Source organism: Triturus cristatus, chromosome 8 (assembly GCF_964204655.1).
Source record: "Triturus cristatus chromosome 8, aTriCri1.1, whole genome shotgun sequence".
NCBI classification, from domain to species: domain Eukaryota; kingdom Metazoa; phylum Chordata; class Amphibia; order Caudata; family Salamandridae; genus Triturus; species Triturus cristatus.
In genome coordinates, this window is record NC_140591.1 from 642,523,308 (window position 1) to 642,547,915 (window position 24,608).

The window sequence follows — 24,608 nt, forward strand, 5'->3', positions numbered from 1 at the left end:
TGGAGATGTGCTATATATGATAAGGATTGCCTCTCTAAAATGTGAGGCGAGGAGCTCGATCAGCAATAATGTTGATGCATGGTATTGATGTATAGAGAATGTTAAACAAGGGTAATTAAGGTTAAACTGAAGTGGGTTAAGTGTCTGCAGCATCTTGTTATATTCATTTTAGGGTCAGCTCCTCCTGCATCTCTGGGTTGGAGGGACGCAAAGGCTGAACTCGCTTTTTCCTAAGAAATGTTGGGTATGCTCCTGCAGCTTCCGCAGTGCTTGAGTATAGAAACTTTGCAAGTTCTTAATCGTCAAATTAGCAGCTAATGGATAGCTGTACACTAAGTTTGCCAAGCCTGGAAACATTACAATACTTTCACATATGTTGTAGGTCCAATTTGGGAAGTGAAGTATGCTTTGTTAGCTTCTCTTAAGACTTTCAACAACAAACATGTGAAGTGTAATCTATGTAAGTGCTATTTAAATAAAAAGCTTCCCACCTGCACTATAGCCAAGATGGAGATGCGTAGATAGGAATACTATGGAGTGGGTTATTATTGGGCATAGCATGACAATTATTTTACCCAGAATGTTTTGACCATGCTTGTTAGATCTCACAGCCTTTGATGTGGTTTCCCCCAAACATTTTGTCTTATCCCCTCCTGTTCGTTGAAATATATTTTTGTTGACATTAGGACTCTGTGTACCTTACCATTGCTAACCAGTGCTAAAGTGTTTGTGCATACTCTTTAAAAAATGGTAGAATTAAACTACACCTGATTAGCAAATTGTTCCTTATAGGGTCCTAGTAAAGTGGTGTAACATGTACCAAGGGCCTGTAAATTACATGCTACTTGTGGGCCTGCAACACTTATTGTGCCACCCACTTAAGTAGTTCTTTAAAAAGTGTGTGCAGTTTTATACTACAAATTTGAACTGGCAAAAAAACCATTTGACAGGCCTCTACCTTTCATTTCAGGGTAGGCCCAAACAGCCGACAGGGCAAGGTGCTGTGTATTTAAAAAGTTGGACATGCACTCTTAAGTTATATGTCCTGCTAGTGAAAAACTTCAAAATTCATTTTTCAATCCTATGAGGCTTACGTCTCCCATATGATAACATTGTGTTACCTTATTACATTCAAATGCTGCTACCATTTGATTGGAAACAGGTAGATAGGTCATGTTTAGACCAAATAAATTGTATAATAAAGTCATCTTTAATGGTAAAACCAGATGGTAAACCACGCTTCAGCAAATGTCACGTTTTAGAAATTTGGCATTTGTTTGTCCTTACCATTTGGCACCTGCAGGCTGTGTCGTGGGTCACATGACTGAGTATTCCGCTCAGACAGTAAGAAAAGGGGTCTAGATATTGCCAGGATGGGCCATATTGCCAGGATGCAAGAGGCGAAGCTGTTACCTGCTCAACATAGGTTTCAAAGAGGCTGTCTCAGATATGATTACGAATAACATGACACTAGTCTATTTTCACCCTTGACTTCTTCGTGCCTGGGTAGGAGAGGAAGGAAATTTCAAAAACCAGATGCCAGAGTAAATCTGGAAGTTTTTCCTACTTCAAAGGCTGGCACCTGGCATAAAATGTAGACCCTTAGACCAACTCTTTAGAATTCCCCTCGACCTGTGGAAGTATTTCGAATGACTCCCTTAAAATGAGAGGACTGCCCTGCTGCTTGAGGCCTGCCTTCTTTCTCAGAAAACTGCCCTGCTGCTTTAAGAGGACTTCCCTGTAACTAAAGCCTGCCTTGTTCTTCAGTGGACTGCCCTGCTGTTTGAGGTCTGCCTTACTGCTTGAAGGAGAGAGACAGATCTCCTTGCTTCAAGAAAAACCTGAGTGACTCTAAGGGTCAGTTGACTGACCTCGTGTTATGAGCCAGAGGGAACAACATTCTCAGAGACCTCCCTGCAGCTGCCTAGTGACCTGCTGCAACTGGACCTGCCTGGACCTGCAACTGCACCTGTCTGAATCCTCCGAGCCTCTGCTAGAGTGAGTCTCAGACTCCCAAGAGGTACCTCTCCAGGCCCTGGACACTTGGCTGGCATTAGAGTGTACTCCTCTAGATGAAAATGATAAGTACTGATGTTTTGGGCTCATTGCAACCTATTCATGCCGAGACTCTGCATCCCATAATGTCCGCCAATGCGAAGCTTCTGCTAAACTGACTCTTCACGCTACAGTGACTGACAGCAACAACTGGCAACACAAGATCTGAACTTTGCACTGCACTGCAGCAGCGATCACCCACAGTGACCACCAGCACAAAGCTCCAGCTATGATCATTTGCGATGCCTGACTGGATCCTCGTTTTAGAGTGATGGCCATCCGCAATGCCAGGCCTTCTCTTCATGCTACATCGATGACCCTCCACGACCATGTCCTTTGTTCCTTTGGCCTCCTCCACCGCTAACAGGACTCTTCATACTGGACATTGAGAAGGTAACTTTTTCAGCAGGACTAACCTGGACCCTGTATCTAAACTTGTGCCTTTGCCCTGGTATAGCGTGAAAAGATGACCACAAGTGGTGCTTTGTGATTTTAGGAGCTATACCTAACAAAAACTTTAAGAATTGTATGTTTCCAGTTCTTCTAATTGGAGATTTGTTGTTCTGGTATCATTTTGTTTTTAAAATGCTCTCCACATAGTTTTGGGATTTTTCTTTCAATTTATAACTTGTTTTGTGCTACATAAAAATCTTACACATTGCCTCTAAGGTAGTCCTGACTGAATTTGTGACAAGCTACTAGAAATTAAGCACTTTTTTCTCTTCACCCCTCTTGATTCTGGGGTTTAACAAGGTATTAGATAGATCATGAATGGGTACCACTGCAGGGATGAGGATCAGTGCTTGACCAATGCACCCTTGTTGAGTGCATCATGTTGAAGTCCTTACTATGGTTCTAAAGCCCTTCACATAAGCAACAAAGGGAGGCATTTCCTTTACTGGTCATTTCACCAGATTGGTAATGCTTTCATTGATGATGTAGTGCCTGCGTGAGATGAAGATGCTGCTACTTTCCATTTTCTTCCTATTCTAAGCATATTCTTAGAGGAGGTCAGGTTTGGGGTGGTTTTTGGCACATAATTCCCTAAGAATTGTAGACAACTTAAACCTCTCCTAGTGTTCTTGCTTAAAGAAATCAAATGCCTAGCAGTGCTACTAACACTTGTTTGGTTAGACCTCACTGTGCTTTGAACCATCTCAGATGTTTTGGATTGTATCCCTTCATCTGCCTAACATATTACAGGTGTCTGCAGTCAGTTTGCATAGTACATTTATTGCAAAATAAATAAGGATAAACAGCATGTCTTAGTGAGAAAGTGGATTATTGGCTGGAATGGATGAAAGTTCACCATAAGTTATAATGTCACTATTCTTGTTCAAGGAAAGGTTTCAGTAATTTAAACCTGAGCTCAATCCCTGTTAGCTATAGCACAGGTCAGACACGCTAAGGCTATGAAAATGGGAAAGCATTTAGTAGTGCCAAAACAGTTAATAAGTTGAAAATACAGCCACAATAAAAATCCCAACTCAAAGTATAAAAATAGAGAGTATTTTGAAGAGCAAATAGACATCAAAATGACAATAATCTAATAAGGGAACAGGAAAGGTGATTTTTTAATATTTTTTTTAATAAAAATAGTTGAAAACGCCAGCCGAGGGCAACTGGTCATGCTAGACTGGGATAAAAGTACATTTTAAGGCCTTCAAAGCCTTTAAGGAGCACAGGTAGGATAGAGGGATTGGTTTGGTCCTGGTCAAAGAGTTACCTTCTGAGATGGTAGGGTCCTCAGCGGGGCCAGGCAGCAGGCTTGATCTGAAGATGGGGTCATCAACATTGGGGTGCCAAAGGACGAGGTCTAAGTGGAGCCATTGATAAAGGTGGGAAAAGTTTAGAGCTGGAGCATTCCTGAGTTTGCACCCCGGAAGCCATCGATGTTGATTGGATGCTGCTTGACGTCTTGTTCTGCAAAGATTTCTACCTTTGGACTTAGTCTCTTTGCTGGAAAGAGGATTCCTTCAGTGTGGCATGGCTGCAGGCTTTAGCTGTGGAGTATTCAACACCATCGGATGTTGGTCAGTGTCAGGCCTGCTGAATTGAATTTTATTCTTCAGAGAACATAGTGGAAGGGTGGTGAAGTCAGGCCCACTAGTGATGCACCCTTGCCTGATTGGCTTAGACGGTTGCTTGTGGTCTTCTGTAAAGTCTACAGGCAAAAAACATTGAAAATGCTTGTAAATCTCAGGTTTTAGGGTTAGACAGAAGGAGTACACTCTGACACCACTAAAGAATTCCAAGACCACTGTAACATCACTTGGGAGTCAAGACTCCCCACAAAAGCTACAGCTAGGGTAAAAGGCATGTTCACTTGTAACAGGTCAGGTGTGTTCTCTCAGGAAAATGGACTTCTTGCAGTTTTCGTGTCCCTGTAGCTGAACAGGAGGTCAGCCAACTGACCCTAGGAGTCCAATTCTTATTCCTGGATATAAATGGAAGCAGGTCCAGACCTTTGGTTTCCCCTCACAGGTCAAAACCACAGGTGCAGTCCATGGATTAAGTAATGCTCTGAAAAGGGTGTCCAGGGGGGCCACATACATGCCTGGCACTAGCGTGTGAGTGGAATGACCTGTGACCCCTCCTTGACCAAAAAGGAATAAAATTCTACCCACTTTTACAACTTTTTCTGTGTGCCCTCCTGCAGTGCCTCTCTCAACCTAAATCCTAGATTGCAGAACCTTTCTTCCTTTGTGCAGATCTCCTGTGCCGACCTTAGAGGTCTGATCAGGCAAATGAACAAAACCTCCCTTGTGGCACCCAAAATGGGTCTAGGGGCTGGCTGGCTGGAAGGATAATACAGGGACATGTCCAGGTATGAACTACATATGCCAGTGGCAGAGTAGGTATCCTTTGACGTTCATTAAGTTCCTAGGGCATAGCACAGATGAGCAACCTGTCATGGGAAGGTCAGCATATCTTCTCTCTGTTCCTCTCAGCTCTGGGAACCACTTCAAGGAGCTATTCAGCTCTTGGGTGACAGCTGGAAGCTCATGTAAATGGGATTCTGGGGACATTGGGCAGGCTAAAGGTAACTTTTTAAAAATACATTTAGTTAAACATGTATTCCAAATCCGACTTTATCAGTGAAATGGATTTGTAATATATATTTTTAAAAGTATATGAAGTAGCATTTTATCTGGTGACTAGGCATATATAACATTTAATATTATTACATTTGAACATTAACTTCCTATGTTTTCCTGTGGAACAGCTAACCCTGGTAGAGTGAAAATAGTTTCGCACACCTTTTTACTGTAAGGTCATGCTGTATTTTAAACATTTACATGTCCTACCCTTAGATTTCATGCAACCTGCCTTATGGGCACTTACAGCGTACTTACGGGTGACATTAATATTTAAAAGGAGAGTTTAGGCCTCTCAGTAGGGGTAATTTTTATAGGTCAAGTCTGCATTTTACACCTGCACAGCCAGGCTACAAGGAGCAGACCTGTGGGTGCCAATAGGCCATTAGGGCTGGATACAGGAACTTCTTTATTTAGTCATCCAGATAATTTTGGACCCTCTTCTCAAATGTCTTGTTGCTCCCATTTGCTGTACCTTTGTTTTTTATAAGCTTGAGTTAAATCCTACCCATTGAAAGCAAGCCACTGCAGAGGTTGGCAGTGAGCTTAAGGGTGTTGTTGCTATGGGTCTAGAATAGCAGGCAATGGTGTTCTCTCTTGATGTTGCAGGCTGCACTTCAGTTCAGCCCTTGCTTTGAAATTACAGTTGTTGTTCTTCTAGTTCTCCCACTTTCCTGGCAATCAAAGTGTTTCTAAATTGAGACATCAGTAATAAAATTGAAGCCAATGCGTTTTTGTACTGTGTATAAGGTAACATGGCATATCAGTGGGAGGATACAATCCCCTTTTGTAGCCTTTGATCAAAATTCAAATGAGCTATTAAGCGGTTGATGAGGCAGTCGATTCTTCATTGATGTAGCAAAATGTGTTTCCACCTTTTGCAAATGTTTCTGTAGCAAGTGCAATGATGAGATTGCTTGGCTCACTGTAGTCTGCTCCTTGCAGACTTCCTGGGTCATAATCTGAAAAGAGAGTAGCATGTGGATCAGGCCACTATCCCCCATCTAAAAAGTTAGAGGAAGACAGAGGATCTTTCAAAGGTGTGACACGATATTACAAAGTGGGTGCAGGATCACTAGATCAGGTACTGGGTTTTGAGGTCTTATGAATAATTCAATAAACATCTGCCAGTAGGTGCTGAAAAGTTTTAAGATTCAGTTTTTTATTTTCTGAAAACTAAATCAACATCCGAGGCCAATACGTGTTTCACAACACATGTTGCTTCATCAGGGCCAATACATAACTGAATTTTGTATACATCAACGGTGGTGATAAATCAGAACAGAAACTGACAAAACATAGGATGAAGAAGAAAAAGGAAAATAAACACCAATGTATTAATCGGTTAACTGTAAAAAAACATTTTGTAAGACATTATCACATGGTAAGGCAGAGACTACAATCTGAGAAAAGGGGAGAAAAGGGGAGAAGTAAAAAAAATCTATGAGGTGAAATTATTATTACCAAGCAGGGACCCAGGATCCATGTGCAGGATGACCTATTATGTCAATAAACTAAGAAGAAGACAAATGGAAGATATTTGAATCATATGTTCAAACTGTTGTGTAGAAAACCCATATAGGACAAGATGTTAAAAGTTGGATAATTATCATACCACAAAAATGTATGCGGTCTCAATACTCATAAGGACTTTCCAAAATTAAATTTTCTTAATTCCGGGGACCACCTGGAAATTCAATTGAGAACACATAATTTAACATGATTACATTGGGCCCGATTCCCAAACGTAATCTGAGACAAAATCCTAACTGTAAAGTTACGATTCCTAACTTTACCTCTATTAAATGCCTTTTGTGAATACCGAAAGTCGTAAAGTTAGGATTTTGTCTGTTTAGTAGTAGTAAAGTTAGGAGTCCTAACTTTACTACTACTAAATGCATTTGTGAATACCTAAAGTGGTAAAGTTAGGTCTCAGATTACTTTCATGAATCGGGCCCAGAAAATTAGTTGTTTCAATATTTTTATATAAGGAAAAGAAAAGTTAGTATAGAAATACTCAAATAGCAAAGAACATTCACATGTGCCGTTTAGCAGGATGAATTAAGGTGGGCTGTACATCAGAATCAAATTTGATATTCACTGAAAAGAAGCAAAAATCGCTGTTAGATATATGACACCACAAAGTTTCCATGAGCGAAATCTCAAACTGAGGTCTCAAAAATGAATTACTAGTGCATTTTTATAAAAAAGAAGAAAAAGAGGAAGAAAAAAAAGACTGGAAGAATAATACCCAATTGCAAATTTGGATAGGCAATGGCATTCAATAATCGTTTCAAAAAAAGTATGAGGAAACACTTGTATCGATGAACTCTGTACATTTCTCCAAGGATAGATAAGTGATGCCTTTTTGATGAGGTTAATAGATAAGAGACAGATGTGTGGGAGCTATGATGCATGCCAAATGCCCCAAACAGCAGTTAGGCATTGCTTCACTCCCTTGAAGGAGATCCACTGTGCAGTGATGCACGTGTAAACTGTTGCTTGACACCTTTTCCACATCTCTCATGAGGATGGACTGAAGAATGGTCTCCTTCATTGTGTCTCCAACCAATAGCAACACTTAATAGTGCAGTGCTGGCATAGCAACACAGAAAAAACAGGTCCTGCATGGAACCCATCATTTTGGGCAGACAGACTCAACAAATTAAAGAAATCAATCTCCTCTAATAAAAGAAAACAGGAGGAGTTTTCAAGGGCTAACATTTTGACAAGCTTTCCATTGGATAAATGAACATTCTCATGTGTTCAGTAGTATTGCTGCTTCAGGGTGGACATAGTCTTGACTGTTAGTTATTGTACTGTTTTCTTTGTGATACCTCCACTAGTAACCTAAAGGGAGCAGATAGGGTGCTTGGGTACTTTTGGATGACTGTATCCCCACATTCCAGTACCATTCAGAGGTTGCTCCAGGTGATGACTGCATGCTATGAGCATCAGCTACAGGACTGCTTTACATGGTGTTTTCATCCGCTTCTTCCTCACCACAACCTCCTTCCATTCATTAAATTTCTTCTCTGTCACTAACTGCAGCTATATATGTTTTGGTGCTCTGCCCATTCAATTGAGTGCTGATATTTCAGATGGGCCAGTTGGTCCCTGGTATACCATAATTGTCACCTGGCCTACCACAATTAACTTTTTTCTGGTAGTCTGTGACTTGCTCCTAATGCAGACTGAGTGTAACAAAATCAAAAATAGGGAAAGAGATCATTCTTATTGTACCAAAGCCTGAAGCACTGTTGAGGTGGAGCTAGTCAGTTCTGCTGGCCTTTCTGTAGGGTAGGCTCTGACTGCGGTTGGAATATTGCATGTTTCAACGCATGATATTACATTGAGTTCCTTTACAACGTGGTTGTTACACCGTATGCATTTTTAGAACGCAATACCTTTACAACGTAAGTCATTCGATCAACTTGCTGTAGGGGGCAGGCTGGACTTAGGAATAGTATAATTTACTATTCCAACTCCCGCCTCCGCAACAGTAGGGAAGGTGTTGGAATAGTAAATTATACTATTTCTTAGGTTAGAGCGCCCCCTACAGAAAGTTGATCGAATGACTTGCGATGTAAAGCCATTTCATTCAAACAATGTGGTCATTGTAATAACTGTGTTGTAAAGGAATGCAATGTAATGACAGCGTTGTGAAGGCTGTTTCCCCTGCGGTTGGGGTGGTGGTGGTTGCTTCAGGTTTTGAACAGTGGAAGCAGCAAGTGTTAGTGGAACTACATGCCCCAGAGCAAGTGGAATAGAGATGAAATGTAACTTCCGTTGTTACCACTTTCCACACTATCACTCAGCAGCTCATCATCACCTACCGCACTTTCAAGACTTCAGGAAACATTCTTTTCTCTCATTTTTCATAGAGGATCTCAGTTGAGTTTCAATTCAAGTCAAGATCATTTGAGGGGGGTCTTGGAGAAGATGTGGGAGTGCTCTTTCTTTACCTTGGTAGAGATCTTCAAACTGGTGTGTCCAATTGAAGAGCAGTCCTAACAAAATCAGCCTCTTCAGCAAGCTCATAGTCCTGCTCTGTTTATTGAAGATCATTTGTTGCAGGTTGTGGTTTCTGTTGACTTTCCTGTAAAGATTTGGTTTGATGCTGGGACAATTCATTTTCAGACTCACTGTTCTCCTTGACTGTAGTCACTGTGCACTGAGTGGCATATGCTTCGGTTTTTGATAATGGTGCTGTTGATCCAAGGGTGATCACCCTCCCAGCCACTTCCTGCCCACAGGGGCGTGCAGAAGTTACACTGTGTTTCCAGAAAATTTAGGATGGCTTGATGCCAGTGGTGGCACTTGCAACCAACTTCTTCTCCTCACTCACAACTTTCTGGAAGGATCCTCCTTCTTTGGTTCCATCTTTTTTACTTTGTTTTTGAATTATCACTTAACACAAGCAGAAGCACTTAGCAGAGGACTGTGGTGTTGCTGTCAGCCAATTTGCAGACGTCCCTTCATCTCAGTATGGTGTGATTTTATGCCCCGTGCACCTGTAGGCAATAAAAAATGAAGCTGGAAGTCAGTGAGACTTGGGCAATATAACCAATGTAATAAAAGTGATCATTATCATCATCATCACAAATGCTTAACAATAGTGTACCCATGCATAAACTAACTTGTTGTACTAGACAGTACACAGGAAAAACTCGCTTGGTGTCTTTCTAAGCCCCAGGGTACCATATGCAAGGTCGAGTAGGAAGGCAACAATTTGTATAAATTAATCAAAAACAACTGTGTGCTAAATCAAGCTACAAGCACAGGAAACAAATTCACAAAAATGTGCTTGTGATCAATGTCTTTTGAAAGTGTCTTTTAAAAGCAATAGAATTGAAACACACTGAAGCTGCACAAAATGCTAGCAGTTAGCCCAATCACCACATGACATATAAAGAAAGAGGCATGGAAAACAAAAACAAAATGTCCACCACACAGACACATATAATAATTTGCTCCACAAAATGGTAGTGACTGCATAGGCTGTAAAGGAGGAGGTAAGTGATACCTAAATCACTTAACTCTCTTTGCGGATTTTAAACATTCTGTAGATTTCCCCAAAGTCCTAATATAATCAGACATTTGAATTTATTTCTTTGAGCCAAGACAAGTTGTTCTATAGTCATGTGTACATACTGGGTTTGTGCCATAGGTACTAGAAGTATGGATGTGGGTGGGTACCAAACATAGCCATGATTGAGTTATCCATAAATGATATTTTCTTTAATCTTGTTGTCGAGCGATCAAATACAGGGGTCAAATGTCAGACTATGGGCCGGATTATGATCTTGGCAGACAGGATTACTCCATCACAAATGTGACGAATATCCCATCCACCAAATTATTATTCCATTACATCCAATGGAACTTTTAGATTTGAAGATGGGATATCCAGTCACATTTGTGACGAAGTATCCCATCCGCCAAGATCGTAATCAGGCCCTATGTCATCTGACAAATTGCTGCTTATTCTTTTAACTTTGGAAATGTATGTTTACTTTTCTTTCTCAGACTGCACAATGAGGGTATTTTTTTAAATGAACTATGACAGTGTTGCTAGTGTTATACGAAAGGCGTCAGGATGTAATTTTTTTTAACACACAACAAAATGTAAGTCCCAATACATGAACTGTACAAATGTTTCAAAAGACATCAGCGGTTAGGAAGGAGCAAATGAAGCACAGCTTTTCGTAAAAATCAAACCAATACATTTTACTTGGGGATGCGCAAATGACAAATATTCACGGAAACCTGATTTAACACTATATTATTTGTGCACTATGTCGTTTTCTCAGTAAAAATGTATGGCTTTGCAAAATTAAGGGAGCATTTTAATGAAGAATGTGTTGTATGTATTCAACAGTGTGCTAACACTCTATGCTTCAGTGATATATTTGCAACAGTGTGCTCCAAACTTACATACTCCGGGGCATATTTACAACAAGGCGATAAAAAATTATCGCCGCTTTAGCGGGCCGTTTTTCGGCCGAAAAGCGGCGGTAATTTTATCGCTATATTAGCAAGGCCACGCTAACGCGTGAAACCTTGCTTTAGCGTGGGGATGTCTAACGCCCAGCTTTGCATCTCTAATGAGATGCAAAGTGGGAGTTCCTGACCTGACGTGATAGGAGAAATGTCGCTAAGCGACATTTCTCCTATCATCAAGCCCCACGCTATTAAGCATAGCGTCAGGAAAAGTAGCGATAACACCTGTTATCGCTACTTTCCCAACACCTGCTTTAGGACTGACTTAGCCATGATATCCTATGGAAGGTGGATATCATGGCTAAGTTTGTGAGTCCCTATCAACTAGCTGCCGTGAGATTATCGCTGGATCTTTATCGCTGATGAGATAAGCGTTGCTAATAGCACGCTATCTCAGCGATAAAAATCGGCGCTAGCCGGCGTTAATTATCCGAGCGCTAAGTGCGCTCAGCGATAATTATCGCCGGTTGTTGTTGATATGCCCCTACACTCTTACCAATCTCTTATCTAATGGGTGTGGCTCCTTTGCTAAACTTCTTCTTTGTGTGATGCTTGAATGTTCTACAATCTTTTTGAGTTTAGTAATGTATCATTGATCGAAGAACCCATACTCTGAAAATTGCTCCAGAACCAGTAGTATGTGCTGCTAACCCTTTCTTGCTCATGAAAGTTAGGCTAGACGTACTTTCAAAACAAATGCTTATTACTTGCTTTGATTTCTTCATGTACTTGCACAATGAGGCAGCGGTGGCTGGCACAGGTAAATGCGGCGCGGCGGGGCTGGTGGGAGGTGGGTAAGTTGGCAGACGACGGAATAGGTATTATTAAAAAAAATAATAATACCTATTACAGTGTCTGTCGGTTTCCCCCTCTGCTGTGCCCTGCCCCGCCCCACCCCACCCCACCACCGCGCTTGCCTATTTCGGCTGCCGAAGCAATATGGCCTCACCTTTGGGCAGCACCACGATGTTGTCATCGTCATTGCATCTTGTGAAAATATTCAGTTCTAAAATATGCTAAAAATGTGAAGAAAAGGGGCCTTTATTCTTCAAAATAGTATGTATTGCCTGCACCAATATATACCCACTAACATACTGAAAATGTGCCCCTGATGCTGAAGGACAGATATTATTCAGTTAAATCAGCACGTGTTTGCCCGTAATTCTTAAATAGAACGCGGCAACAGTGTTACAAATATTCAACTTATACTTGCTATTTAATGTAAAGTAGCCTCCATTTCGTGTTTTATTCATATTCGTAGGCTCGTATTATAAAGCCTATTGCTTCTAAAAATAGGCTCTACTGAATGTGAAGCAGCACACACTACACGATGAGCCTACAACTCTCAGAGTAATTGGTAGGTGGGTACTGCAAACCCACTCAGCCATATGTTCCAAATGTACTGAGCAGGAACTAAATGACAAGGTGCTCACCCACATGAAAATGTTAATGTACAGTAAAGTTGAGTAAAAATGAAATAATAACTTTGGGGCATATTATCAAGCCAGGCGATAAAACTATTGCCGCTTTAGCGGCAGAAAACTGCCGCTAAAACGGCGATAATGGGCTTGATAATATGCTCTATGGAATTCCAATTGAAGCCCATGTTAGATGTGAAGGACATCTAACATGGGCTTCAATTGGAATTCCATAGAGAATATTATCAAGCCCATTATCGCCGTTTTAGCGGCAGTTTTCTGCCGCTAAAGCGGCGATAATTTTATCGCCTGGCTAGATAATATGCCCCCTGGTTCTGTGGGCCCAAATCAATGGGCAAACATCTACTTGCTCGGGAACTAAACTATTTAATGTACAACTTGTTAACGAGACATTACAAAATTCTGGATACAGCACCTGCATTCAAATGAAGCTCCGAAAAGAGTCATTTAGCAGGCCTGTGCATACACTCGTACAGCAATGTTCATTTTAAACAAGCATTCCGCATATCCACTTTTTATATTTTTTATGTGTATAATGTACATCTTGCCGATTTGTAGGTTGATTTTTGCATCAACGAAATCGAGATTGAGCACCATTGAGTACCAAGGGAATACTCATTGACTCCCCAAAAAATCGGAATCATGTATGGGATAAAAACAGCTGTACATTCCAGGGTATTCTAAATTTCAAAATGAGCAAACCCGGGTAAAGCAAAGGGTACCGAGTTCTCACACAAACAAAGAGAAAATCTCCCCTTCACTGACAATATATAATCAACTATTGCAAGCTAAGTTTGAATAGCAAATGTACGATACACTATGGAGTTATTTTAGTATCATTACAATAGTATTGCTTCAGTACTACCAAATGCTATTCACAAACCTATATGAGGGAACCTCGGCCTCTCCTATCTTTTATGTGCGGAGATTTTTTTTTTCAAAGCTAGTGCAGAAAAAGAAACATATCTTTGCTTTCACTTGGCGGGAGCATTCTTAAATCTTCACCATGAGGCAGCAAATATGCCTTCCCTGCCTGCAGGAGTTCAGGCAGCGAAGGCAAGTCTGCTCCTACCGAGGCAGGAGATTTAAACATGCTCCTGTCGGCTTGGAGCAGACTTCTGTTCTGTTTTCCTGCCCGCTCTTCTGCGGGCAGGGACACAAAACATATATTGATCCAGCCTGGAGGGAGCATACAAGAACAGCTGTTCCCTCTGGACGGCAGCAATGTGGCTCCCCAAGCATGAGGGGAGCTGTCTAGGGCCAGGGGAGCCCTGGGGCACCCCAAAGGTCCCAATGTGTGGTTTGCAGGTGCCCTGACTGGGCACTGGGACACTCACTTCTTGACCTGGGGGAATGGGCTCAAAAAGACTCAGGAGAGGGCCCCGTAGCACCTTTCCCTTTTGAGTTCAATTCAGCCCCAGGGAATAAGGTCTTTGGGGCCAAATAATACTTGAGGAGCGGTGCCTCATAGCCCCTTACCTTTTGCAATTGAATTTGGCCCTGGGGGATGGAGTCCCCTGGACTTAATGAGGTTCAGGGAGGGGGGCTGCACGCCCCCTCCCCTTCGTTAGTATTGCTTGTTGCGTGCTCCAGATGGGCACTGAGGCACCAACATATAATTTACAGTGGCCACGGAGGAACGGGTCCCTTAGGCCAAAATAGCTTAGGGATGGCCCCAATCCATCCTCTTTTCTTTTTAATGGAATTCAGCACCAGGGTATTTGGTCCAGGGGCCCATTAAGGTTCGGGGAGGGGGGATACAGATGGGGTTGCCTACCTCCGAGTGTGGTGACTACAGGGCCTGGCAACAGACTAAAGGTCATGCGCAGCATGGTGTTGCTGCCTGTGGGAGTTCGGATGCAGGGCCTGGCCGCCGGCCCTGCAGCCAACCCCCCACCATGCATGGCAGGGGGATGGCTTTAAGTATGGTAGGAAAATATTACTTTACGCTAGAAAAATTAGAAATTCATAGAACAAACAAATGTTAAAGTAACATTATAGTTAGAAGAGAATTTCAATGTCAACGTAACGTTTCAAATGTACAAAACCAAATATTCACCAGTTATAGTTTGCTCTGGTACCTGGAACTCATCCCCTAACGTAAATATCATTTGCACCCTAATCATGCACTGCTAATGATGCATATGATTTACCTTTTCTTCCTTACTCAAATTACACTCCACAATTTCCATTTCCTGTCTCACAGTGGTTCAATCATTCACTTTAATTTCTTCTCATGTATAAGTGTGAGTAAGCAACATTTTTAGCGCTACGATCAATGAAAAATAAATTCCATGCATTATTGTTAATAGGCTAGAAACACTTTCTAAACTGAATAATGAGATCAGAAAAGACTGGAATTGTATTTTAATGAATTTATGATATTTTGGCTCTGGACATTTTCTGGGTTCTTAATGTCATTTTTTTAACTATTCACTATAAGCACTATGATAGCATTATCTGTAAGAACTACAATTCCCCGTTTTTCCAGGGGAAACAGCAGTAATATTTTAGAATACTGTATTAAATTTGGAGCTTAAACTCCAAAACACTCTTCTGGCATTCTATCTTTATTTTAACATTTTATCCATGGAATCATAACCCTTATTTAAACATACCTATAGCATCTAAAAGCCAATATTAGAGCTTCAAGAAAACATTTTATGTTTATTCATAACTTTGTCCCACTAAAGTGTAAATGTAATAACCTCAATCATTGATTTAAATAAGTATTAGCAAGACATTCATTGCTTTATTCGCTCTTAAATAATTTTTGCCTCAGAATATATGCTGTATAAATAGTAATGACACTGACAATGGAAGTAGAGATAGCTCTAGAGAATATGTAGTTCACAACAGTGCAAGCAGCATGCGCACTCATGATAAGCATCCAACAATTTGGAATTTTAGTTTACAACAAATATTAGCACTCAATCTGACGCATGTTCTGGCATTTATAAAATAGTCTCAGCTCCTGGACATCTACTCAGGATGAGGAGACACCAGATATTCCTCATCAAGTAGGCTGTAGTTCAACTCCTTCTACATTTCAGGCTTCTTGCTCTGCCACCCCCAATGCAAACCTACTTAGGTCACTCATTTCTTTTTGTTAATTATTTCTCCACAAGCATGTGTGGCTGCAGAATATGTCTCTTTACTACAAATGCACTTTTCATGCATCCCATTACAACGCGGTCGTTACAACGACTGCTTTGTTTCAATGCGAACCCTTACATCGCAAGTTGTTCCAATGACTTTCTTTGTAACGACCGCGTTGTAATGGAATGCATTGTAGTGCATTCATAGTAAACAATGTCTCCTGTGGCTGCTAGCTCATTCACATGCTCGACTACATATGGTACAATAAGGCTCCTAATACCAGTTTAATCCATTGTAATATGGGATCAAACCCCTGATGACCAAGCTATTGGTGAGGCCACGGAACATCTGGAAGGGGAATAAATATTTGCTCAACAATGAGATTGAGAGAAAATCACTCACCATTAATTGTACAAGATAGACAAATCAAAGCTAGTATAAATTCTGTATAATTCTATCAAATATGCTAGAAACTTTGACTTCATACACTTTGATATTAATCGGATACAATATTGCAGATCCTCAAACATGGGAAACACACAATGTGTTGCAGCAGTTACTACCTGGTATTGTGTATTAATTCTGACACTAAAACTGTAGTCAATTTGTTGGGAAATAAACTTAGCTAAGTGATACCAGACCTTGTATATGACGCACAGCTAGGTTTTGTGCCTGGTTCTTCATCGAGGAATCATCTATAAAATCCTTTTGCATTCATGTTATCAGGTTAGAACTGAACCATAGGATGTTATGGTAATCTCCCCTGAAGCAGATGAAACATTCAACTTTGATGAGTAGAATTATTGCTTTAAAACATTTGAGAGGGCTGCTCTGGGACAAACTTGTTTTTTTTTATTTCAAAGGTTAGATGGCTTTATGCTAGTCCACGGGCACAGGTCCTCATTGGATGACTTTCTCATGGACCTTTTTAGTTAACAGTCTGTGCCCAACCTCCTTTTCTTGCTCACAATGGAGCCTTTATCAACAGCTAATCAATGATCATCAGTGATTGTTATGTGTTAGACCTGGCATCCTTGGCATTGCTTCTAAGTGAGAGGGTGCCACTGCATGAGCTGAACACCTATGCAGTCTACGGAGTCCATTCTCCTGGGTTTTCAGTGATGCATCCATTTACGTCATATAGAGTGGCATTATGCGACCACGTGATGACCAATTGCTTAAATGGCTGAAACTAACCCTATCATATTTGGTGTCAGACATGTTGGAATCATATGCCCACACCGGAAACCGGTGTGGGAGGTGAGAGGGTGCCACTGCATGAGCTGAACACCTATGCAGTCTATGGAGTCCATTCTCCTGGGTTTTCAGTGATGCATCCATTTACGTCATATAGAGTGGCATTATGCGACCACGTGATGACCAATTGCTTAAATGGCTGAAACTAACCCTATCTTATTTGGTGTCAGACATGTTGGAATCATATGCCCACACCGGAAACCGGTGTGGGAGGTATGATTCCACCCCTCAGAAACGAGCTTTGTTGGGTCCTTGGTGTTCCCGGTACCAGCCTTCAAGTCCCGGACAACACAAAATGGTTGCTGCCCACCAGAGACACATTTTTGCCCTCCTGATGCTGAGCCAAGCTCGAGCAGGGGAAGGCAGAACAATAGGCATCCTGCCACAGGGAGGTGTGACCACCTCCCAGACAGGATTTAGTGTATTAGCGCTGGGTGGGTGCGCTTGCCAGCAACTGAAAGTCTGTATGATGGGCACATTTGGTGTCCTTGTGCATAGTCCAGTTCAACCCACTCCTGGGAGCGGTTGGCTCTTGCTCTGGCGTGAAACTGGACAAAGGATATGGAAGTAACCTCCCCACTGTCCAGACCCTCCCCTGGGTGGGTCCCCTGCATCTGTCCAACCCTCTCCTGTGGGTACAAGAGGGCTTACCCGGCTGCAGGACCGTAGATTCAACATGGGCAAGATTCTGAACCATAAACCACTGAACTTCGACCGTCTTGACACTCTGGACTTCGCTGGACTTGGTTTGGGCCCAACTTTATCTGCCTTTCAGTCTGAAGCCTTGTCTGTGCCCATGCACCATTCAGGATCTGTTATGAAAAATAATGGGGTGACCCTGTGTCCCTCAGAACCTGGGTATTTGTATTATATGGCTACAATGGTTCTGTCGGGGAAATACAATTGCTTTGGGATGTTCACAATATAAATACATTACATGTAACATGTATCCATGATTTAGGAAGAGAAAAGAACAACACCCAAGCGAACGTTTCAATCAATATTTTAAGAAGTAACAAATAAATTGGGCTACAATGGTACAATTGAAAGAATTGTGAAAGAGGGGTGACATGTAGAAGTAAATACAGACAATACACTTAGTATAACAAATAAAGGAATAGTTGGGAAAGTGCGATTTTTGGTAAAGTCCATATGATTGATCGCATACGCCTCCTGTTCATATGTGAATAGGCTTTTGAACTGAGACGTTGCTTAGACTTAGTATGCGTCGACGTTTCGACCCTATGTAAGGCGCAACAAATTTTTAAGCGTCACGGCGGGTCTTCTTCAGGACGGAGGAGTGTATGTAGCCCTGCGCAAGAGTCATTAATCACTGCACGTGCATTATGCTTCTTTTTCCAAAAAACGGGGTCGATGTATGACTGATAGAATTAACTACTTGGACTTTTGCCAAATCTCTTTGACTGGTGTCTCTTGTGAGGTCAAACATAAATCGACCCCGTTTTTTGGAAAAAGAAGCATAATACACGCGCAGTGAGAGACACACCCCTGAAAAGAAAATGCCACCAATCAGAGTGGACATGAGCCGCACCAATAAGGGAGGACACTGTTGCTTTTAAAAGAAACCCCTTGCTGTGTTTGAAACATGGATTTATTTGTACTGATGAAGGCCGATGCCGAAATGCATTTACATGAAATAAATCTTACTTGAACTCCCAAGAGTGCTCCGAAGATTCGTGGCATAGTTGTTGTGTAACACTGACGGACTCACCCCCCGTCCGGAGTCCCCCGCTGTGAGTTCGATGGCGTGGGTGAAGCGAGTAATTGATTTATGTTCGCCGTCTGAACCACTGCCAGCAGGAACAGCGCCAAACCGAAAGGACGTGGATTATTCAAATATTGTGAACATCCCAAAGCAATTGTATTTCCCTGACAGAACCATTCAGGATCTGTGCAGGACCTTTGGGGAATCAAGGACAACCAAAGATATCTCCCTTGGAGTGAAAGAGTCACTCACCTGCATTTACAGGCACCGTAACACTGCTGTCTGGTCTGCTGACCCTGAGATCCTACGGACTCCAAAGGCTTCAGCAATACACAAGGTGGGTTTCTACATCCCACGAGGTCCAAGCTGCCTTTTCACCAAGTTTGAGGTCAGAATCCTTTGTGGGGGCTGCAATACCTGAACCCTATGCACATGCATATGCTTGTTGGCATTTCTTGAACAAGTGCATTGGGATCTGAGTAGCCCCAACCTCTGGCACCATTTCCTACCAAGAAATCCGGCCTCCTCACACCAAGTGCTCCATGGGCTGCTGTTTGGTGAAATAGCTCGAGGTCCTCTCGCGACTCCTGTGCCTCTGGCCTGTGGGTCCACTTGAGCGTCAACTTTACTTTTCCTGGCCTCCCCTGGTTGTTCCAGGCCTGCCCTGACTTCCCTTGCTGTGGTGAGTCACCTGGATCTTGCTGGTCTGAACCATACTTATCTTTGACCTTCTGTGTGGGTTGCCGTTGCCAAGGCTTGTTGATGCTCGAGCCAGACATCGACCCCTCAGTACTTGACATCCTTCATGGGACAGCTTGTATCTGGCTCGTGGTCATCCTCAACATCTCCTGGTCCCCGTAGCCGCAGAGTCAAAAACTCCAGCAATGCACCTGAAGCACCCAACATTGGTGGGCATTCGTCTACCAAGCCCCTGGCCACTACTGAGTGACCCAGACTCTGTGCCCTCTGCTTTTAGGTACTTGTCGACAAGAATCCACCTTTGGATTCCAAAGGATACTTTTCCTACTTCAAGCAGTGGCTCTTCTTCGAAGTCCTCCTTTGGGTTCGACAGCGGATTCCAATGCCACTTCAGACCTATGCACCCGACTGCCCTGGGATAGGTAACTTGAGTACCTCAGTATCCACAGGTTGGTTGGCTCTCCAGCCTCCTATCTTCCACAAGTTTTCTGCGACGTCCACTGGGAAGGGTCCTTAAACTGTAAAACTTCAACTGTGACTTTCCCATTGAATTGTATGGAGCACGCGGTCGTGGTCCCACACTACACCGTCCTCCGTGGGGTCCCTACTTACTCACCCTGGGTCGTTCCCTGGGGTCCCAGCAATTCTACAACCTCTCAACACTGTCGTGACTTAAGTCATGGTTCTTATATCATTTTTTTAGTATACGGTTTGGTCCCCCCCTGGGGCCCACTTTGTATTAGTGCTATTTACTGTCATTTCTGTGCTTAAGTATTGTGTGCTTTGTGAATTGTATGGAGCACGCGGTCGTGGTCCCACACTACACCGTCCTCCGTGGGGTCCCTACTTACTCACCCTGGGTGGTTCCCTGGGGTCCCAGCAATTCTACAACCTCTCAACACTGTCGTGACTTAAGTCATGGTTCTTATATCATTTTTTTAGTATACGGTTTGGTCCCCCCCTGGGGCCCACTTTGTATTAGTGCTATTTACTGTCATTTCTGTGCTTAAGTATTGTGTGCTTTGTGATTATCTCCCTGTAGGACATACTGTGTTGTTGTAGATAGTGTTATGTTAATACATAAATAATTTTATACCTACTGTGTGGTTCTCCGTTCATTTAACCAATACTATAAGGTTGCATTCTGGTAAAACAAGCTGCTTAACATTCCTTCAAGACTAAGCCTGAAGGCTGCTCTCCACAGCTGCCACTTGGATAGCTTTATGAGGTTATCTTTGACCTCTTAAATCATCCATAAGGGTTGGTTGGACTGGTGCAAGGTGCCCACTTTAATTAGTGGACAGCATATGCCAGGCCAACTTCTCACAATCACACAATATAAGAAATGCCTGTGTGGTTGAATCAGTGCTTTTTAAATAGATGTATGTTGGACTATACAACTTTTAGTTTTGGCAAAATGGAGCTGACGACAATTCAACAATTTGAAATATATATATATATATATATATATATATATATATATATATCACAACAATGGTGCTCAGTGCTGCAGAGTGCACTCAAGAGACCGCAATTCCCCCAGAAGTCAGGTCAGCACTCCGACCACGAGTCTCGCCTGACGCGTTTCGGATAGATTTCCTTAATCATAGGCAACTCGATTTTCTTACATTTCTGGCGTCATTTTATTTAAATTCTTTGCCCACCAATAGGCTCCTTGGATAGGAATCCCAGAGCTTTCTGGGATTTGTAGTGCCACTCAGTCTGTCTCTCACCCCACTGGGCTTGGTCAAGCGGCCCTGGATGGGCCGTGAAGCGCCAGTCCTGCTTCACATCCACGGATCGGTCTCTCCACACCTGGCATCCTCATGATTTCGGCGCCGTGGCCCCTTTCACATCAAGGGTGGTGCAGCTCTCACGCCCGGAGCCGGCGTGTGTAACATCACAACAATGGTGCTCGGTGCTGCAGAGTGCACTCAAGAGACCGCAATTCCCCCAGAAGTCAGGTCAGCACTCCGACCGCGAGTCTCGCCTGACGCGTTTCGGATAGATTTCCTTAATCATAGGCAACTCGATTTTCTTACATTTCTGGCGTCACTTTATTTAAATTCTTTGCCCACCAATAGGCTCCTTGGATAGGAATCCCAGAGCTTTCTGGGATTTGTAGTGCCACTCAGTCTGTCTCTCACCCCACTGGGCTTGGTCAAGCGGCCCTGGATGGGCCGTGAAGCGCCAGTCCTGCTTCACATCCACGGATCTGTCTCTCCACACCTGGCATCCTCATGATTTCGGCGCCGTGGCCCCTTTCACATCAAGGGTGGTGCAGCTCTCACGCCCGGAGCCGGCGTGTGTAACATCACAACAATGGTGCTCGGTGCTGCAGAGTGCACTCAAGAGACCGCAATTCCCCCAGAAGTCAGGTCAGCACTCCGACCGCGAGTCTCACCTGACGCGTTTCGGATAGATTTCCTTAATCATAGGCAACTCGATTTTCTTACATTTCTGGCGTCACTTTATTTAAATTCTTTGCCCACCAATAGGCTCCTTGGATAGGAATCCCAGAGCTTTCTGGGATTTGTAGTGCCACTCAGTCTGTCTCTCACCCCACTAGGCTTGGTCAAGCTGCCCTGGATGGGCCGTGAAGCGCCAGTCCTGCTTCACATCCACGGATCGGTCTCTCCACATCTGGCATCCTCATGATTTCGGCGCCGTGGCCCCTTTCACATCAAGGGTGGTGCAGCTCTCACGCCCGGAGCCGGCGTGTGTAACATCACAACAATGGTGCTCGGTGCTGCAGAGTGCACTCAAGAGACCGCAATTCCCCCAGAAGTCAGGTCAGCACTCCGACCGCGAGTCTCGCCTGACGCGTTTCGGATAGATTTCCTTAATCATAGGCAACTCGATTTTCTTACATTTCTGGCGTCACTTTATTTAAATTCTTTGCCCACCAATAGGCTCCTTGGATAGGAATCCCAGAGCTTTCTGGGATTTGTAGTGCCACTCAGTCTGTCTCTCACCCCACTGGGCTTGGTCAAGCGGCCCTGGATGGGCCGTGAAGCGCCAGTCCTGCTTCACATCCACGGATCGGTCTCTCCACACCTGGCATCCTCATGATTTCGGCGCCGTGGCCCCTTTCACATCAAGGGTGGTGCAGCTCTCACGCCCGGAGCCGGCGTGTGTAACATCACAACAATGGTGCTCGGTGCTGCAGAGTGCACTCAAGAGACCGCAATTCCCCCAGAAGTCAGGTCAGCACTCCGACCGCGAGTCTCGCCTGACGCGTTTCGGATAGATTTCCTTAATCATAGGCAACTCGATTTTCTTACATTTCTGGCGTCACTTTATTTAAATTATTTGCCTACCAATAGGCTCCTTGGATAGGAATCCCAGAGCTTTCTGGGATTTGTAGTGCCACTCAGTCTGTCTCTCACCCCACTGGGCTTGGTCAAGCGGCCCTGGATGGGCCGTGAAGCGCCAGTCCTGCTTCACATCCACGGATCGGTCTCTCCACACCTGGCATCCTCATGATTTCGGCGCCGTGGCCCCTTTCACATCAAGGGTGGTGCAGCTCTCACGCCCGGAGCCGGCGTGTGTAACATCACAACAATGGTGCTCAGTGCTGCAGAGTGCACTCAAGAGACCGCAATTCCCCCAGAAGTCAGGTCAGCACTCCGACCGCGAGTCTCGCCTGACGCGTTTCGGATAGATTTCCTTAATCATAGGCAACTCGATTTTCTTACATTTCTGGCGTCACTTTATTTAAATTCTTTGCCCACCAATAGGCTCCTTGGATAGGAATCCCAGAGCTTTCTGGGATTTGTAGTGCCACTCAGTCTGTCTCTCACCCCACTGGGCTTGGTCAAGCGGCCCTGGATGGGCCGTGAAGCGCCAGTCCTGCTTCACATCCACGGATCGGTCTCTCCACTCCTGGCATCCTCATGATTTCGGCGCCGTGGCCCCTTTCACATCAAGGGTGGTGCAGCTCTCACGCCCGGAGCCGGCGTGTGTAACATCACAACAATGGTGCTCGGTGCTGCAGAGTGCACTCAAGAGACCGCAATTCCCCCAGAAGTCAGGTCAGCACTCCGACCGCGAGTCTCGCCTGACGAGTTTCGGATAGATTTCCTTAATCATAGGCAACTCGATTTTCTTACATTTCTGGCGTCACTTTATTTAAATTCTTTGCCCACCAATATGCGCCTTGGATAGGAATCCCAGAGCTTTCTGGGATTTGTAGTGCCACTCAGTCTGTCTCTCACCCCACTGGGCTTGGTCAAGCGGCCCTGGATGGGCCGTGAAGCGCCAGTCCTGCTTCACATCCACGGATCGGTCTCTCCACACCTATATATATTATTGTGCACCCTGTATGAATGAACACACACTATGTGAGAATGAAGATGTTTATTTGTTTGTTGTTTCCTCTCCCCTTTTTTCTCAAGTTCCTCAGAACGGCGGTGCACCCTTCCACGTATTTCAGGCCACTGACCTGTCTTTTTCGATCATTGACAGGCCAGTATCAAGTAAAAAAATACATTTTTGTTTGGGTTTTTGCTTCATTAGAGCATATTTATCAGAGTGACTCAATCATTTAAGGTCCTGATGAATGCCCTGGAACCCCTCACAGAGTCCGCTATTGGGCAGAAACATGTCGACCACGACCACCAAGAGGGTTATATTTGTTAGAAAACCCGAGTCCTGCTTTTAATCCTACTCCACTGGACCTACTGAACAAAGATGTTTTGGCCCTTTTGGAAGTAGTTTTAACCCACACAACACATTATAATTTCTGAATGCACTCTGTCCCTCACTGACTCTAATTCCATCGCTCATCTAAAACACCTCTGTCCTCCCACTTTGGGAGCTGTAGCCCACACCACGGACCTCGCAGTCCGGGTGTGAGGAGGGGATCCAATGATGAAGCATGTCACCTTTGGGTGAGTGAGGGTTCTCGTCCTTAAAAAGGATTCCTTTGAGAGAAACAACTTTATTACTTCACACGCTATCTCACAAGTTCTGTAAGTGAATACCTTTAGGCAGGAATCTAGCAGTAAGCCCTATGCACCTTATTATACCAGACGTACTCTAGTGTGAATTCAAGATAAATCTCTGGCCAGGCCCAAACCTTCCTTTTTAATACATATAAGCCACCCCACGTTGGCCCTGGAAAGCCAAGAGGGCAGGGTGGAGTGTATTTAAAAAGCTCTAAATGTACTTTTAAGTTTTACATGTTCTGGTAGTGAAAAACTATTACATTTGTTTTTCCCTACTGCAAGG